This window comes from Desmodus rotundus, chromosome 2, assembly GCF_022682495.2.
Source record: "Desmodus rotundus isolate HL8 chromosome 2, HLdesRot8A.1, whole genome shotgun sequence".
In the NCBI taxonomy this organism is placed as follows: domain Eukaryota; kingdom Metazoa; phylum Chordata; class Mammalia; order Chiroptera; family Phyllostomidae; genus Desmodus; species Desmodus rotundus.
Window position 1 is genome coordinate 81613209 of NC_071388.1, and position 17832 is coordinate 81631040.

General features: G+C 37.2%; 1 protein-coding gene across 5 annotated transcripts in view; it reads left to right on the forward strand.

Annotated features, from left to right (window-relative positions):
* Positions 1-17832, forward strand: part of ZPLD1 (zona pellucida like domain containing 1) — a 276647-nt gene that overhangs the window by 196192 nt on the left and 62623 nt on the right. The window contains exon 1 of one of the 5 annotated variants that reach the window (XM_053918321.2): positions 9443-9455. The exons of the other annotated variants lie outside the window; for them this stretch is intronic. The gene's annotated coding sequence lies outside the window, so the exon portion shown is untranslated. Of the gene's footprint in view, positions 1-9442; positions 9456-17832 lie in introns of those variants that run through there. 5 annotated transcript variants of the gene reach the window in all.

The following is a 17832-nucleotide window of genomic DNA, read 5'->3' on the forward strand; positions in this document are numbered from 1 at the left end:
GAGTGCGCTAGAGACATGATTCCACGATAGTTCATTCTCAGCTCTTGCTTACCTGGGATTCCCGCTTCTGCAGGCATTAGTGTTGCTACCTTACAATGTCCAACATGCAGTTTTTCTGTTACATTTGGTGGGTATCCTCCCCATGAGATTAGTCTATACACCATTATCCACAGTTACAACACATTTGTAAATAATCATGGCTGGTTAATATGTTGGTTATGATTAGCTTCGCTTTCTGAAATGTACATTTTGCTTGCTTCCTCCTCAAATTCTAGGTAATTTTTACTACTTTTTTATGATAGAATTTAAAAATGTCTGCTACATTTAGCAGTTTTTAAAGAATAGATGATTTTTACTGTAAGAAATAGTTTAAAATGATAAAAGTTTAAAGAGGATAAAAAGTTTAAGCCACAACCATAATTTGGAGCCTATTTTCTCTTTCAGTGAAATCTTTGAGAATTATATTTCTCAGACATTCATGGTGTCAATATATTTATTATATTTTTAGATGGTCAGCTTGAACAAATTATGCAAATATAAGAGTGCTCAATATCAACTCCACTAAGATATAAATTATCATTTTTTGAAGACTTTCAGTAACTCAGTAGATGATGCTTAACAAGTGCACTGTGAAGGTTCTGCAAAGTGTATTTTGGGAGTAAGTCATCTCGAAATGCCATTAAGGTGGAGTTGTCCACAAATTTAAATTGTTGTCAGTACTCATATAATAAAGATGGAGAATTACTACAGTATGATCTTTTAAAGTTTTCCAGTTAATGTATGGTGCAGAACTCTGAAGATTTAACTGTGCTCTTGTTCAGAACTTTTGGAAGAGCTAAAACAGCTTGAGAGAAGTCTTGTTTCTGCCCAATTTAGTTGCTCTGCTGCTAAGCAGGACTACAGATAAATTATTCAATATTTACATAAAAATATAAATATCACTAACTATACAGCTGGTAGCTAAATCAAAGGAATCAGTTTCTCAAAAAGACAAAATGTCTTCATTTCAGGCCTTTATAAAAACTTAATTTTCAAATATATGTTACACATACCATTTTTCAGAGATAAATAATATTTTTTAAAAAATGTATAATTTTGCCTCTGTTATAAGCCAAATCAGTAGAAAGCTATACAATCTAGTTCTCAAAAATATTGTCTTTTAGATATTTATTCATTTATTCATTCATCTTCTTCTATAAGCTCTTTTTGGCACTAGTTATAAACGTAGCAATGACTCTGGACTCGTGGACCACCATAGAGTGATGTACAATATGCAGTATCACATAATGACGAGAACTGTAAAAACATAAAGGAGTGTTGGGTTCTTAATCTACATTTATTAATGTTATTTTGAACATCAACATGGTGTTTCTGGAACAGAGCACATTTATTATTATTTATTTATAGCCAATAATGTGCTGGTTTCCTTGTGCTACAATGTCCTCCTTTTGGGGCCATGCAAAGAGAGCCAGAGGTCACTCTATATATACTACAGTGTCTATATCGTAGAAGAGTAACCTGCCCCCCACCCCAAAAAACCTAATCAACGAATTTGGACATTTATTCAGGAGAGAGAAGCAGCTGTTTTCCTTCACTTTTTGAAAGAGTTTCTTTCAAAAGAAACTGGGTCCTGGGATCCTGGGTTCTCACCTTTCGGGATGTCTCCACGGTCCTTGGTCTCATCTCCTATTGAAATGTAAGCACATACATCTGCAGCCCACACTGTCTATTTGGTCATAAGTTACCTTGTAAGGGTTATGGTTTAGCCCAGGTCTCAAGATTTAGTAAACATTTCTCAGAAAGCCCTAATTGCTCAGCCACATAAATATTTTCTCTTCGGCCCATGGGAGGGTTATAAGATAGAGTGCTGGAGAACCAACATGGCTGCGTAGGTAGACACACTGCGCCTCCTCGCACAACCAGAACTGACAGAAAATCGAACGGCAAGGAAGTACAACACCAAGTAGATAAAAAAGAAACATTCATCCAGACCAGTAGGAGGGGTGGAGATGGGCAACCAGGGCGGAGAGGACTCACGTTGCCGTGACGGGACGGAGACTGGCGGAGTGTGGGACAAACGGGGCAGGCAGTCCGATCACTAGCGGCCCCTGCAGCCCCACATTCGCGCACGGGTGGACCGAGAGGGCCAGACTCAGAGTGGCGGAGGGCGGGGCAGGCAGAGTGGTGGGTAGCACCCTGTGGCCCCACATTCACGCGTAGATAAACCCGGATGAAGGCGGGGAGCGAAGCAGACCACGCAACTCAGGGCTCCAGGGTGGGGAAATAAAGCCTTAAACCTCTGATTGAAAACACCTGTGGGGGTTGGGACAGCAGCAGGAGAGACTCCCAGCCTCACAGGAGAGGTCGTTGGAGAGACCCACAGGGGCCTAGAGCGTGCACAAGCCCACCCACTCGGGAACCAGCACTAGAGGGGCCCAATTTGATTGTGGGTGGTGGAGGGAGTGACTGAAATGCGGTGGAGAGTGGAGCAGGCGCCATTGCTCCCTCTGAGCCCCTCCCCCATGTACAGCGTCACAGCGCAGGGACCAGCATTACCCCACCCTGGTGAACACCTAAGGCTCCTCCCCTTTATGTAACAGACGCGCCAAGAAAAAAAAATGGCCCAAATGACAGAACACTTCAAAGCTCCAGAAATAATTTATCTAAGCAGCGAACAGATAGCCAACCTATCAGATGCACAGTTCAAAACACTGGTAATCAGGAAGCTCACAGAATTGGTTGAATTTGGTTGAAAACTAGATGAAAAAATGAAGGCTATGCTAAGAGAGACAAAGGAAAATGTACAGGGAACCAATAGTGATGCGACAGAAACTGGGACTCAAATCAACGGTGTGGACCAGAAGGAAGAAAGAAGCATCCAACCAGAAAAGAATGAAGAAACAAGAATTCAGAAAAATGAGGAGAGGCTTAGGAACCTCCAGGACATCTTGAAACGTTCCAACATCTGAATTATAGGGGTGCCAGAAGGAGAAGAGGAAGAACAAAAAGTTGAAAACTTATTTGAACAAATAATGAAGGAGAACTTCCCCAGTCTGGCAAAGGAAATAGACTTCCAGGAAGTCCAGGAGGCTCAGAGAGTCCCAAAGAAGCTGGACCCAAGGAGGAACACACCAAGGCACATCATAATTACATTAGCCAAGATTAAGGATAAGGAGAACCTTAGAAGCAGCAAGAGAAAAGGACACAGTTACCTACAAAGGGGTTCCCATAAGACTGTCAGCTGATTTCTCCAAAGAGACCTTACAGGCAAGAAGTATTCCAAGTCATGAAAGGCAAGGGCCTACATCCAAGATTACTGTATCCAGCAAAGCTATCATTTAGAATGGAAGGGCAGATAAAGTGCTTCTCAGATAAGGTCAAGTTCAAGGAGTTCATCATCACCAAGCCATTATTATATGAAATGTTAAAGGGACTTATCTAAGAAAAAGAAGATAAAAAATATGAACAGTAAAAATGACAGCAAACTCACAGTTATTAACAACCACACCTAAAACCAAAACAAAAGAAAACTAAGCAAACAACTAGAACAGAAACAGAACCACAGAAATGGAGATCACATGGAGGGTTTTCAAAAGGGGATTGGGAGGGGGAGAGTGGGGGGAAGGGTACAGAGAATAAGTAGCATAAATGATAGGTGGAAAATAGACAGGGGGAGGGTAAGAATAGTGTAGGAAATGTAAAAGCCAAAGAACTTATAAGTATGACCCATGGACATGAACTATAGGGGGGGAATGTGGGAGGGAGGGGGTGGGCAGGATGAAGTGGAGTGAGGGGGGGGAATGGAACAACTGTAATAGCATAATCAATAAATATATTAAAAAAATAGAGTGCTTGATGAGGTTCTGTAGATTGAGGCAAGAAGGAGCCAGCCATGTGGACATCTGTGTAAACAGAACATCTGGCATGAAGATATTAAGGTGAGAAACAACTCGGAATATTATAACAACTGAAAGAAAGCCAATGTAACTAGAGTCTAATGAAGAGAAGGGAAGGAGATATATTTAAAGAAGTAAAACGTAGCCAGATTATGCCAAGCTTTACGGAAGAGTAAAAGGATTTGGGTTTTATTCTAAGTGTAAATGAGAAAATATGGAAAGATTTTATAAAATACTTTTTTCAATTGCAGTTGACACACAATATTATATTAGTCATTAGTCAACATAAGGATTAGGCATTTATATATGTGATCACTTTCAAACTGATCCTTTGGTAAGTATACTACCCAGCTGGCACCATATGTAGTTATTACAGTATTATCGACTATATTCCCTATGCTGTACATTACATCCCTGTGACTAGTCTGTAACTACCAATTTGTACTTCTTCTTAATCCCTTTACCTTTTTCACCCATCCCCCCATCTGGTAACAATTGACATGTTCTCTGTGTCTAGAAATTTGTTTCTGTTTTATTTTTTTAGATTCCACATATAAGTAAAATTACATGACACTTATATTTCTCTGTCTGACCATTTCACTTAGCATAACACCTCGTAGGTTTATACTTGTTGATGCAGATGGCAAGACTTCATTTATTTTTATGGCTGCATAATATTCCATTGTACCTATGTACCATGTCTTCTTTATCTACTTGTTAACTGAAGGACATTTATGTTGCTTCTAATTGTAAGTAATGCTACAATAAAAACAAGACCCATACATCTATCGCCAGAAGAGACACACTTCAGATGGAAAGATACCCACAGACAGAAAACAAGAATAAAATGATATTTAATGCAAAGGGAAGGGTTTTTAAGCAGGGAGAATCATGAGAAAGCTACTTCAGTAGTCTGGATTGAAAAAAGAAAGGGTTTGGTCTATCATGTCAGTAGTAAATATAATTTCTTATTATTTCCCCATTCAACAAATGTTTGGGGAACCTACTATGTGCTATGTAGACATGGGCAAAGTTCTAGGGACATACTTGACTGAAAGACTGACATGGTATCTGTATTCCTGAAATTCATGAGGTAGTGAGGACAGAAGATGCTGTGCTGGGGTTGCAGGAGGCGCCGTGCAAACCAGGAGGAGCCCCTAAACCAGAGTGGAGTGGGGACACAAAGGAAGTCTGAGTTACAGTTGTCTTCAGCTGTGTGTCACAGAAACTCAAAGGGTTTATTGTTTCATTGTATTTTATTTCAATTCCTGATGTGGCATGGAGCCTGGAGGCAGACAGTAGTCCAGAGCTGTTATGGTGACAGGATGACATGGAGGTCGCAGACTGCCCCTAATCTTCAACATTGCCATCCTTACTGAAAGGGCATTCTCACATTTCCAAAAAACCCCTGTTGCCCTAAGAGGCACCCCTTTTCAATTAAGAAGGAGGAAAGGGAAAAAGGAAAGGGAAAGAAGATGTAATTAGTAGGTTTGCCCAGTTTTTCAGGAAGACACTAACACTTGGTGGAGCCCAACCCTCAACTGCCCCTTATACCGCTTTGCCCGGAACTGGGTCACAGGACCATCTTCAGATTCATGGGATTGTGGAAAGCTCAGTATTTTTAAACAGAAGCATTACCCACTAAACTAATTTGTGTTCCATCAGAAAGAGAAGTGGAATGAATCGATATTGGAAGGGCAATTAAAAATGACTGGCACAGGGATGATTTCTGAAGAAAATGAGAACTAAGACTTGAAAGAAAAATTCTCTGAAGACCATTGTGAGATTAACAGAAAAGAAAAAAAAAATTCCTATCACTTAACCTTTTCTTTTCCACTCTTTTTACACAGCACTGATAGAGAACAGTATAAAAAAGAATGTCTGTGTTCTTCATTTTTTGTAAAGCTGCTATTGAAGATACTATTCAATTTTAGTCAGTGCTCCTATAGACCATTAAACTGAGTTTCTCTTTTACTATCCTTTAAATTTTTTTATGATAGCTTTATTATATCTATTTCTGTTACTTATAATATCCCTTAAATCAGTTTAGAAGTAGGTGGAAACCACCTACTGCAGCCATGACTGGAAAGGAAATAAACAAATGTGATGATCAGTGAGCATGAGGGGAAAAGCATTTGATCTCTAAAATATTTTCTTATCCAGATATTTAGTACAATGGCTCTTGAGCTGGTCCTCAATAAACAGAATACATGGCTGTTAACAAAAAGGGACACACATATATCACTGGCCTAAATATTACCCTTGTAATAAAGGGATCATAAAAATAAAATAAATTTAAAAACATGCTAAATTATCAACGATATTCACCTTATCCATTAATTTCAGATTTCAGGGAATATTTGTTTCCTGACCCATCTTAGTCTTTCTAGCTTGCATTTCTTTAAACTTGAGAAGAAGGAAACTGATTTAGGATTATACCAGTAAATTACTCTTGCCCATGGAATTTCCATGTCTTGCTGAAGTAGTGATTACAAGCTGATTCTACCAACGTTGTTTGTTCCAGCAATGCCCCTTCTTGATTTCAAGGTGAGAGCTCAACTGTGGGTTCAAGTTCAATACGTGTTCACACATCATCTTGCATGATCACGTGGTTCAGATGAGATTGGGCGAGTTCAGGTATGGCTGTAGACTCACGTGGTTCAAATGTGGGTTGTCAGCAGTCCCATGCCTCAGAGAGCACAGGCGATGCTGGCAATGCTAGGAAACCGCTACAAAGATGGCACTCGCCGGGGGTCACACAAGCTTCACACCATCAGTGGGACTTTGTACAAATTATTCTTGGGAATTCATTACATCTGTATAAAACTCATTTTCCAGATGACAGATTATATTCATAAAAAAATAGTTTTAGTGTTTCTCTCCCATTCAATTTCACATTTGCAAATTTGGGGAGTCCCCATTGAGTGTGAGTTTCCTTTTTCATCTTGACTATATATTTATCTGATTGAACTTAAATATGTGGAACCATTCCCACAATCTGGCTTTTGACATTTATGGACGGGACATTCACTGGTGCATTCCAGCCCTGAGGACCTTTTACTCTTTATGTTCAGATAACAAGTAAATATTTGTTTAGAGTGGAGTTGAGCAAATACATACAGGTATTTCTTTACCTTTGTCTTTAAGTCACTATATTGATTATTACTTAAATTACAGTAACTTTCATCTCACATTCTTTCTTTAAACCTGAAATTAAGAACATCACAGAAGGATTTTTTCAAAAGATAAAGAGGTGCTCAAACATGTGTATGTGCCTTTAACACAACAAATTACTAGCTACTCCAATATTTCATGCACACACACATACACACAAATCATTGTATCACGTACTCGGTTTCTAAAGCATGTGAGGCTCCTGATGAATGAAGGTACAAATGAAGTAAACTTTCAGCAACCTAACACTGGGCTTCAGAAATAGCGAAATTGGGAGACCACTTAGAGTTTAATCCCCTCTCTATTAAGAATTCTTTTGGAGAAACACGAGAGTTGCTGTTTGGTACCTAGAAGTGCATAGGAAACCTGTTGAGTGGAAACTGGCCCAGGTATCTAAGTCCTGAATGGATTCCTTGTTCCTGAAAGGCTTGCTACACATGACTGTGCCCAGAAGGGGTAGGGGGGTTGGAAGGATGGTCAGGTAAAGATACCAATAGATTTCTGTGACATTTCAAAATTCAACAACATTCACCTTCCAAAATAGTTATTGGGCAAAATGAAAAGAATTATTTGACCTAATAATTGTTTATGTAAAAGTGAACACATGCTTCAGGAAATAATTTTTAAAGGACATCAGATTCTCTGAAACAACTCTATCTATTTAAACAATACTCTTTCTGTGTCTTAATATATCCATTTATTGTCATTGTGGGGAAGAAATACATTGGATTCAAAAACACAAGGTGGCTGCAAAAGTTCGTTTTACATAGACAAAGTGGTTACCTGTGGGATGAAAGCGGGGAGCTGGAAGAAAATTGGATTCTACCTCTCCGAAGCTGAGAGATGTAAAAGCCTTTGCCTAGCAGAATTAGCAGATGGTCGAAATCCCCTTGGGGTACAGAGCTCAATTCAATACTTGGAATTATTTGGAATTATTCATTCAAAAGATTTGGTCTCTCCTGAGAATTTAATAAGCTAAGTCAGAATAAACTGTGTCATTCAATTTGACCATTACAATCTGTCTAGTACAATTCAAAAGTTATGAAGGTAGCTTTTTATGCTTGGGAAAAACAAGAACAACATCTAACATTCAACAATGGCTATGTCCGGTGTAGACCATTCTTTTAGAAAGTCAAGTAACTTACATTGACCTAACTTCAAAAAGTAAGCCGATTGAAGCAAGTACGGTTCTATCCTCTGTGTTTGAGATAAACCTGGGAAGACAGTGAATATGTGGGAAACCTGAATTAAGCCTCTAAAGAAACATTAAGCCAAGAATAGTCAGTTGACTCTAATACAATAAAGTTTATTGTGAACAAATATAAATTCCTTAATTTCAATTGCAGACAAATAAAAACTAAAAAGAAAAATGTGTCAAGTTATAAGATGGTAGAGATGGAGTTTAGCTGCAACATGTATAAAATTAGCTTGCTGTAGTTACTCAGGTTCTCCAAAAACACAGAATCAACAAGATCTCTCTCTCTGTCTCTCATCTCTCTCTCTCTCTCATTGTTAAATTTCATGTTAGTTATGTGGTGAGGGTTAGAAGGTAGAAACATTTTTTAATGATGATTGATAAAATTGATTAATTTTGTTCCATTGATGATGAAAAGTATAGAGAGTGAATACTTTTTCATAATACTGCATTTTCGACCATAACTGATATATTTCTAGAGTTAAAAGCCATAGGGTTTGAAATTAAAAAACTAGGAAACATTAGTTTTGTTCTGGATCTCCTATGCTCCGTTTTGCTAGGATAATGCCACCAAAATACCCTCCTGAATGTGTCAAAAATTAGCTATGGTGGTATGATCAATCTTCTTTCAAGTAATTATAGTAAAATTAATATCAAGATGGTACATTGGGACTTACCATTTTTCCTTCAAGATGCTGTACTGTTTAATATGATAAAAGTATATGCATGAAACTGATGTTGGGACTCACAGATGTTCAGTAGAATGATTGCATAATTAGGCATAGGAAATTCACTCTGTAATTGGGGAAAATGCCACTACCAGCTAATTGGGCAGCACTGCCCTAAATGAATGAGATTTTAGCAGGAAAGTATCTCATTAGTCTTTAGTTAAGAAAATACTGTTGACTTTTCAGACTTTTACACACGGTGGAAAACTGGTTTCTCAAGGATTTACTGTATTTTCCGGACTATAAGATGCACCCCCCAAATTTGGGAGGAAATGGGGGTGCGTCTTATAGGACAAATGTAGCTTACCTGGCTCACTGGGGTTGGTGGGTGGCGGTGGAGCGGGGTCACAGGAGGCAGAAGCAGGACCACATTTTTTGCTTCAAAATTTTTTTCCCTATTTTCCTCCTCTAAAACCTAGGTGCGTCTTATGGTCTGGTGCGTCATATAGTCTGAAAAACATGGTAAGTAAGTCCAATATGTGCAAATGATTTAAAAACATAAAACAGTATATAAAATTCGGACAGTTGCCAATAAAAACCTTAATCTGACTTTTTCTTAAAACACTGGAATTTCTGGCAATGTTGGGTTATGTATCTCAAAAATAATGTAGTCATTGCTGCATTTATGCAAGCTTGGTGCTTAGTGATTGGCCATGGTTTCAGCTACTCACTCCATGGGCCCACATGACCATTCACCAGGTGGCTCACATCACTTATTTACATTACCTTCCGGCCCTTGTAGATCTTGAAGTCTGTCTCCTGTTCTAGAAAAGAGGTGACGTTCAATTTAAATAAGGAGTTCGGGACAAACTGCCATTGTTCTAAAACATGTATTGAAACTATTGCGGTAGCCTGAGTTTCTGGCTTAGAAATTTCTTAGAATCCTTGTTTTTTTTTAAAAAAAAATAGGCATGTCTTATTATGACAATAGAGATATGATTAGAACAATTTTTCCTACCATTATCCAGTTTGTAGCTTTCAACAATGATTTGCTGGAAATACAAACCACAATCTCAGTGCTTTTATTCGTAGATAGGGCTGTATCTGTGAACTGTACAGTAATTGCACTTTTATAACCATCAACACTCTGACTTACAATTATTTTAAATTTAATGCTTTTGACTAGGCATTTCCAGAAATTAGTGTGCTTAAGTAATCCAAGAAACAAGGAAATGCTTTATAAATCTAGGGATGATTTAAAAGCTTTCTTAAGGTTATTCAATACCAGATATCTAGTAAAGCTACTTCCTGGAATTGGTCATCTGTAAATTAATAACTACCAAGAAATTATGTACTATAAATACCATAATAGCTATGAATTCTTTATTGAAAGCATCGGGCGCACATCAGTAAATCTTGTATGTGAGGGGAAATCTCTAAAAATACCTGAAAAAACAAACAAAGGCTTAAATATCATGTGATATATGAGCAACAGTACATCAGTATTTCCCCGATGGTTGTAAATTAATAAATTCAATGTTCCTTTAATAACATTTTCCCTTTTTGTGGTACAAAAATACTTCAATACAATATAGCGTTAGCTTTATATCTGCTTGCTAACTTATCAACTAACAATTTATGCTGATCAAGATGCAAGACTAACTTATTCAGTTTTAGACTCCTGAGATTAGAAATATTTGGTTAAATTATTTGTTGAGCTGGGAAATCAATTGTATGTATGTATAAAGTTTGTTTGGGTCCTCTTTTCAAGTGTGGCTGAATCTGTTTTTATAATTTGTCCACAATGTTGTTTGGCTTGAAATCCCATTAGGACACGGAACCAATTCATTTGTGTGGAGGAGTACCTGGGTTGCAGTGGGTTTTGCGAGTGCCCGAAAACCCTACAGCTCTTCCACGATTCAGCTCTGTAGGTGGAAAGCCGCTAGGCTGTATCCACAAAATGGCCAGGTGCTATCGAGAATGAAAAGTAAAGCAAGTGGCAGAAGGCAGATTTATGAGGTCAAAATTGTTTTTGGGCTGCTGGATGAATCGATTACACCAATCAAGATAAAAATCTATGTCTATGTATTTTATGAAGTTCTTTACATCATTGCATTCAGATCCATTTGAAAACAAAAAGGAACCCTGTGAGTGAGGCTAAGCATTTGGATGGTACAAACTTCATCAATCCCAAAGTTTTAGAGATACAAAATTTTCACATTTATTTTATTCTTTATAATACAAATTTTTAGTGTGAAGCTAAGACTTTGTTTAAATAGAAAACTATGCTAAAACTGGTCTCACCTGCCTTTTCTTTTACCTTTGAGAGAAATGTAGTTCACCACTTTCAAAGTGTAGTAAAGAGTTACATCATCTTCTGAAATCCCTTACTGTCTTTCTTCATTCATTTACTTATTTGACTATTATCGAGTGCCTCCTGTGTCCGGCCTTCTTCTGAATACAAGGAAAGCACTAGGGAGCAAGGAGAACCCATGGGAGGATTATTTTCAGGTATGTGTCTGGAGGGATAAGACCCATAAATAAGTACATTATGTAGCACGTGAGAAAATGGTAATCATCTTGGAAGTAAGTCAATATCAGATTCCTAGTCTATAGGGAGATGACAAGGGCAAAGACTGACCTCTGGGCTCCGTCACTGAGAGGTCACATGGTGAGACAAGTGGAAATCAACTTTCTTCCCCACCCATTGTACACACTGCTAGTGAACGTCAATTTTATCATTCTAGGTTTGACTCTAATAAAAAAAAAAAAAAACCCAAAACTCACCTTCATGTCCCATATTGAAAAGATACTTATGTTAAAGCTAGAAAGGACATAACTTTCCTGTAAACAAGATCCTAAAGTACTGACTCATTCACTATGCTTTATTATGGCTCTATCTGACCAGGGGGCGTTTTACTTTCATTTTCTAGCTGGGGCAATTCAGTCATTGAGGGTTTAGTTATATGATTTCTAAAGGAACTTGGGAGTGAAGTAACTAGTTTGGGAAAACAGTTACTAGTCAGGGTGGCTTCCTAGTCTAAATTCAGCTTTCTTTAGGAAATAAAGGATATTGGTCACTTTTTCTCCTATTATGAAATATTAAGTCCTTTTCTGGACGAGATAATGGCTGAGATTTCCACTTCGGGTGGTATCAGATACTGATGAATATTTTATATGGCTAAAATTATTCTCTGATAGAAGCATATGATGCATGTACCACTAATCAAATATTCAACCAAGTCACACAGCTTGTAAAACAAGATATCGCCTAATAAATGACTCAGAGTTATCAGAAAACTGGTAGAATTTTCTTTTGAAAGTTTGCAAAATGTACAACATTGCTGTTCACTACATTTTAAAAATTAAACAGTAACAGAGTAACAAAGACTGCCAGTTACTTTATCTCAACCATCTTATCTTTTCCTTGCTGAAAGCCTCTAATGGAATTACCGTCTTTGTAGGCAACCAACTTGTAGAGTATGTGGGTAGTGGTATTCAATATTTATGAAAAGTCCATTTTCTCATAGGATAGAAGCTACTGATTTTTTCCCTATAGATGAAAGAATATATTAATTCCTACTTGAACCCATTACATTTCGATTTTAATTTTAAAATTGTAGAGGGCATGGTGGCCATGTTTTCAGATAAAACCTGGAACATTTCTTGAAAACATCTAGCTCAAAAGCTTCATTATAGAGTAAAGCAGCCACTGGAGAATGAGGCAAAACTGCAATTCTTGTCAACAAAATTAGGAAAAGCCTCCCTAGAATTGTTTTTATGTTTTTAATAAGAGTGTTTAACCACAAAAATACAAGGACATTTTTACTAACGGTATTAAACAATTGGTAGACTCGTGTATCTCGTATTCGCTCATGAGTGGAATGGCATTGTAAGTATGCTTGTTTGGGGAGTTGATGTGCCCCTGAAAAGCATGAACCTGGATTTGTTGTAGGAAGCACCAAAATCTTTCAACACTAAACAGGAGATGAGAGGCAATGTGAATAGCTTCTGGCTATTATTTTTGCAGTAGTTACATTAGCTTTAAATTCACTTACTCTTTGGGGAAAGAGTTTGGTTCAGAGGACTGACTAGAAATCTTGAAAGGCTGAAAACTTGTATTTTAATCTCCATTCACAGTAGCCATAGGCCACTTGCCTCTATCACACAAGCAATTGACAATGTAAATGTTGTTCTAAGTATTTTGAGCCAATTGAACAAAATAAAATTCAAGTTCTATTCTAGTGGTAATACTCGTAAAGCAAAGTGCTTTTTCAGGATAGCTATTCTTATTACACAGTGAGTAGAGTAATATAAACCTACACATTGGACTTCAATCTTCCCACAGTCATCCCTAAGCTGGGTAGTGCACAAAGTAAAGCTTTACTAAGGTCAGAGTACCTTGAAAAGCTTTCCCTGTGGCACCTGAGTCCCAGCTTCCCATTTTTCTTCCCAATGAGAAATTAGAATAGCTATTGGAGTGGAATCCTTAGATGACATCCAAACTGGGTCCAAGGCTGCAAAGGCTGGTGGGGTGAGAATTGTATGGAGGCCCCTAACAAAAGCAGAGCTTATGAAGTGGGCTCGGTGTCTAGCTTCTTCTTCACAATTGGGTCCTGTTGGGGTTTTTGCATTGACAGCCTCTTCGTCATTATTTTCTCAATCAAACCAGTTTTCACGATGATATTCCATATCCCATTTTCATCACTACATGACATGTAGTATTGAAATGACCAGGCGTCTTTCACGAAGCACAGCAGGAATTGATAACCATGCAGAGTAATTCTTGATCCAATCTCAGGCCTTGTTTCTTACTTTATGATTTTTTTTTAGACCATCGGGCTGATGATGGCTCACTTCACACATGCCACTCAAGATTTCTGCACAGTATAAAGTAGAAGATCAAAAACGGGTATGAAAAAAAGAGTAAGGGAATGAAATGAAAACCAAAAGAAATGTAGTTGGAAGGGAACAAAGGTCTATAAAAGATGAGCTCAAGTTTCATGTTGGTGATGATTAGTCTTGCAAAACCTTCTGAGACCCGTGGAAGCAATTGCCTGTCTAAAATCCAGTTTTTTTCTTTCTTTTTTTAAAAAAGACTTCTCATAATGAGCAATTATTCTCTCACTTGAAGGGTTGAGTCTTTTCTGAAAAAGTTTGGTAAGGCCAGACGTTTGGACACTCAGTCACATGCAGCAGAGCCAGGCACATGGAGGACAGCTGACTCCACAGAGCCAGGGACTTGGGTAAGTGCCCGGCACTGAAGCCACCTAAAGTGACTGCAAACGCTGTCTTTTTAGTGAGCACAGAAACCTCATTTTATTTTAATAATGTTTTTCTAACAAGGCAACCTCCAGTAGAACTCCTCTGGCGATGGAGTTCCACTGATGGTAAGGGTTCGGCTGGGAAATACCGTAAATATAGCAGAAAGAAGAGGCAAGCGGCTTCCTATATTTTGGTGTAGAAAGGTCAAAACAAAATTTTATTTTACAAACTGCAGGACCATTCCAAATAGTTTGATGAGATTTGGAGGAAGGACTGAGTTGGCAGCTTCTTCAATTTTGCGGTTAGAGCTTGAGGTCAAGAGTTGTGCAGGGTTTGCCACATCCCTGTATTTCTGACTTAAGTCTCATTCCAGTCCACTGCCAGCCAGCCACAGCCCACAGGTGTTCAATTAATGGAAGCAAAAGGACAGTTTATATTTGAGATTTCTTAACAGGGTTCCATCATACCAGAGAAGCACCGTATCATCTCCAATTACAAAGATGATATATGATCACTGAAAATAATGAAATTATTTTAATGATTAACCTAGTATTGTTAGAATTGACAAAGAATCTTACATAACCTGGGATAAGTCATCCATGACTAAGAGCAAACATTACAATTTCCATTTCCTGGGTACTCTCTAAGGCCCCTTCCATTCCAAGATTGCCTTTGGTAAAATCAGTGGTTTTGGGTATTAAGGAAGAGACCTTACTTCTTGGGTTCATGTATTTCAGATAATAATATTATGATTCTCAAGAGTATAACATTATTTATTTTGCTACTCTGAATTGGCCTTTTATAATTCACTTTAGGGGACAAAAATTCTAAACCATCAATTTATGTAAAATTGGCAGCAACAACAAAATAATTGAATTTAGTTAAAACTTAGTATTTCTTTTAGTACATAATAGGAAATACCTATTATTTTATTTTGCAGAGACCATCTTCATATTATGAGACACATATCAGAACTATTATTTGAAGCATTGCTTCTAGTTACATATTTTTAATGTCCTTAAGTGATTTTGTAGTTTTCTTTACTATTACAATAGTTACATATAAAAATTACTACTTTCATTTTAGAGATTTTTAGAAATAGCCTCAAAATAAAATACAGTAATCATTATTGTTAACAGCCACATAATAAAGTAGCGAGATCATGCTAGAGATAATGGAAAATTCTACATTCTTTTCAAGACATTTAAAGACATTTAAAGTTTCTCCCGCCCCTTTCAAAAAGGCCTATAATAATGATGCAAAGGTAATAAACAATTGAAATTTCTTCTAGGAAATCTTATTTTAAAGGTAACTTTTGAAGCATGAGCAGATGTTCACACTATAATCTATTTCATTATGGCATTATATAGTGAATTATGGAGGATTTATGTTTTGTAGCTTTCTTCAATAGCTTGGATGGCATTAAGTTCATTAGGAGGGAATAATAATCTTATGTACCACTTAAATACCTATTAGCAATATTTGCTTGCAAGGAATTTAATGTTTTGGTTAATTTACCAAATTTTCCCCTTTCTTCTGTATTTAAATTGGAATATAAACTGGATAAAAACTATTAGTTGAGTTTGCTATTATTTGCTGTGTTTTGTCTTTATTACAAAGTGGTGCAACTTGGAAGCCAGGCATATAGCTGTACCAAGACATGGTAAAGGGAACATTAAGCCGCTTTACAGATTCAGAGTTGTTGCCAACGTTTATTAGATGTCTAAGTTGATTTCAAGTGGGAATTACAGGATTCCTAAACTCTCAGGACTCCAATTATGAGGTGAAGAAACAAGTATAAATAAGTGACCCATGGGCATGGGCAACAGGGTGGGGATTGACTCTGGGAGCAGGGTGGAGCTGGGTGGGGCAGAGGAGAGCAACAGGGGAACATTGGGACAACAGTAATAGAACAACAATAAACACAGATTAAAGTATCTTATGCAAAAAAAGTAAATGATTGATTTGACTAGTATACTAATAGTTTTCCAAATATTAAATGAACATCATAGAAAGTATTTTATGTATAATCAATAAAATATACTTAAAATTAAAAAAAGAAAGTATTTTATTGCTGCTGGTCAATGGCCTTTACCAAGGCTCCCAGAAAAATATATTAATGAGAAAATCAACAAATGATATTGGCTGAAAGAAGTCCTCTTAGAGATATATTGTGTCCTGTCCCCCAGACGTATGTGGTGCGTGCGCGTATAACCACCCACTGATCGTTTAGAGCAGGGCTGGCACACTGTTTAAAAAGAGCCAGCTAGTAAATATTTCAGTCTTTGTGGCTCTCTGTCATGACTTCTCAAACCTGTCACTGGAGCGCCAAAGCAGCCGTATGGAAAGGACGCCCACAAGTGAGCATAGCTGTGCTCCAGTAAGATTTCACTTACAGACATTGAAATTTGAATTTCATATAACTTTTGTCTTTCATTAAGTGTTATTCTTCTTTTGACTTTTTAAAACTGTTTAAAAATACAAAAACCGCTTTTGCGAATACTTTATGCAAAAATAAGTGATGGGTAGAGTTCAGCCTGCAGGGTTTACTAAACCCCGGGTTAAGGCATTAATTTTCTGGACTCATAAAAAGACATACTGATACTTCAAGAAATATGAAACAACAAAATTATATACATGGATCTTTTTTGATTTTTTTTAAAGTGACAAAATTATTTAGAAAATAGAGAGGTAAACTTTGGGAAAAAGTTGCTAAGCTTCAAGAATAGCAAAGTTAAAGTCAGATTAATATGACCATTTTGTTATTTCTATTGCTATATATGTGAAAAATTCAAATGCTAAATATGAAAAATATTTTTAGTTTGGTTAAAAGGTAGTTGAGGCTAAATGAAAATTTGAATGGCTTTATTTGTTTATAAAGTTAAGATTATTAAGTGAGATTAACTTGAAACTTCCAATAACATTATAGTTATCATATTCCCAATTACTAGGTATGGATGCAAAAGATAGTGAAGAAGGTTGACAGGAAAAAAATTGATTCATTTAACGTATAGTGATGGAGTATTGGAGGAGGTATGATATCCTGGACTGCCAGAAACACGGACAAGTGGGCCCTGGGGAAAAATAAGCCTGAAATATTGCTGGATGCATAAATGACAAAACTGTCCTACTTTGGGCACATCATAGGAATTTGGGGTTCTTTGGGAAAGACAACAATGCTGGGAAAAATAGAAGGCAGTAGGAAAAAAGGAAGAAAATATGAGATGGGTCACTCCATAAAAGAAGCCATAGGCTTGAGATTACAGGAGCAGAGCAAGGCTCTTGAGGATGTGACACTGTGGACGTCACTCCTTCACAGGGCTGTCAGGACTCACAGCTGCCTCAATGGCACGTAACACACAACAGAAAATTGCACCTTGAGCGCAGGAAAGAATGAAGACCACTTGTCACATATCAGAATTTAAAGTACAATATTTGCTCAAGTATGCTTATCTAATAAATACCTGGAGTTCATATAACTACACTGTCTCTCACTTGGATATACCATCATTAAACCACTGAATAAATCTTCTGTACATTACATGAATTGTACTTTCAAATTAAACCATTTTTCTTTAAGTAAGATACATTGTAGAATTGGAATTGTGGTTATTTTTTCTTTCTATTTCAAATG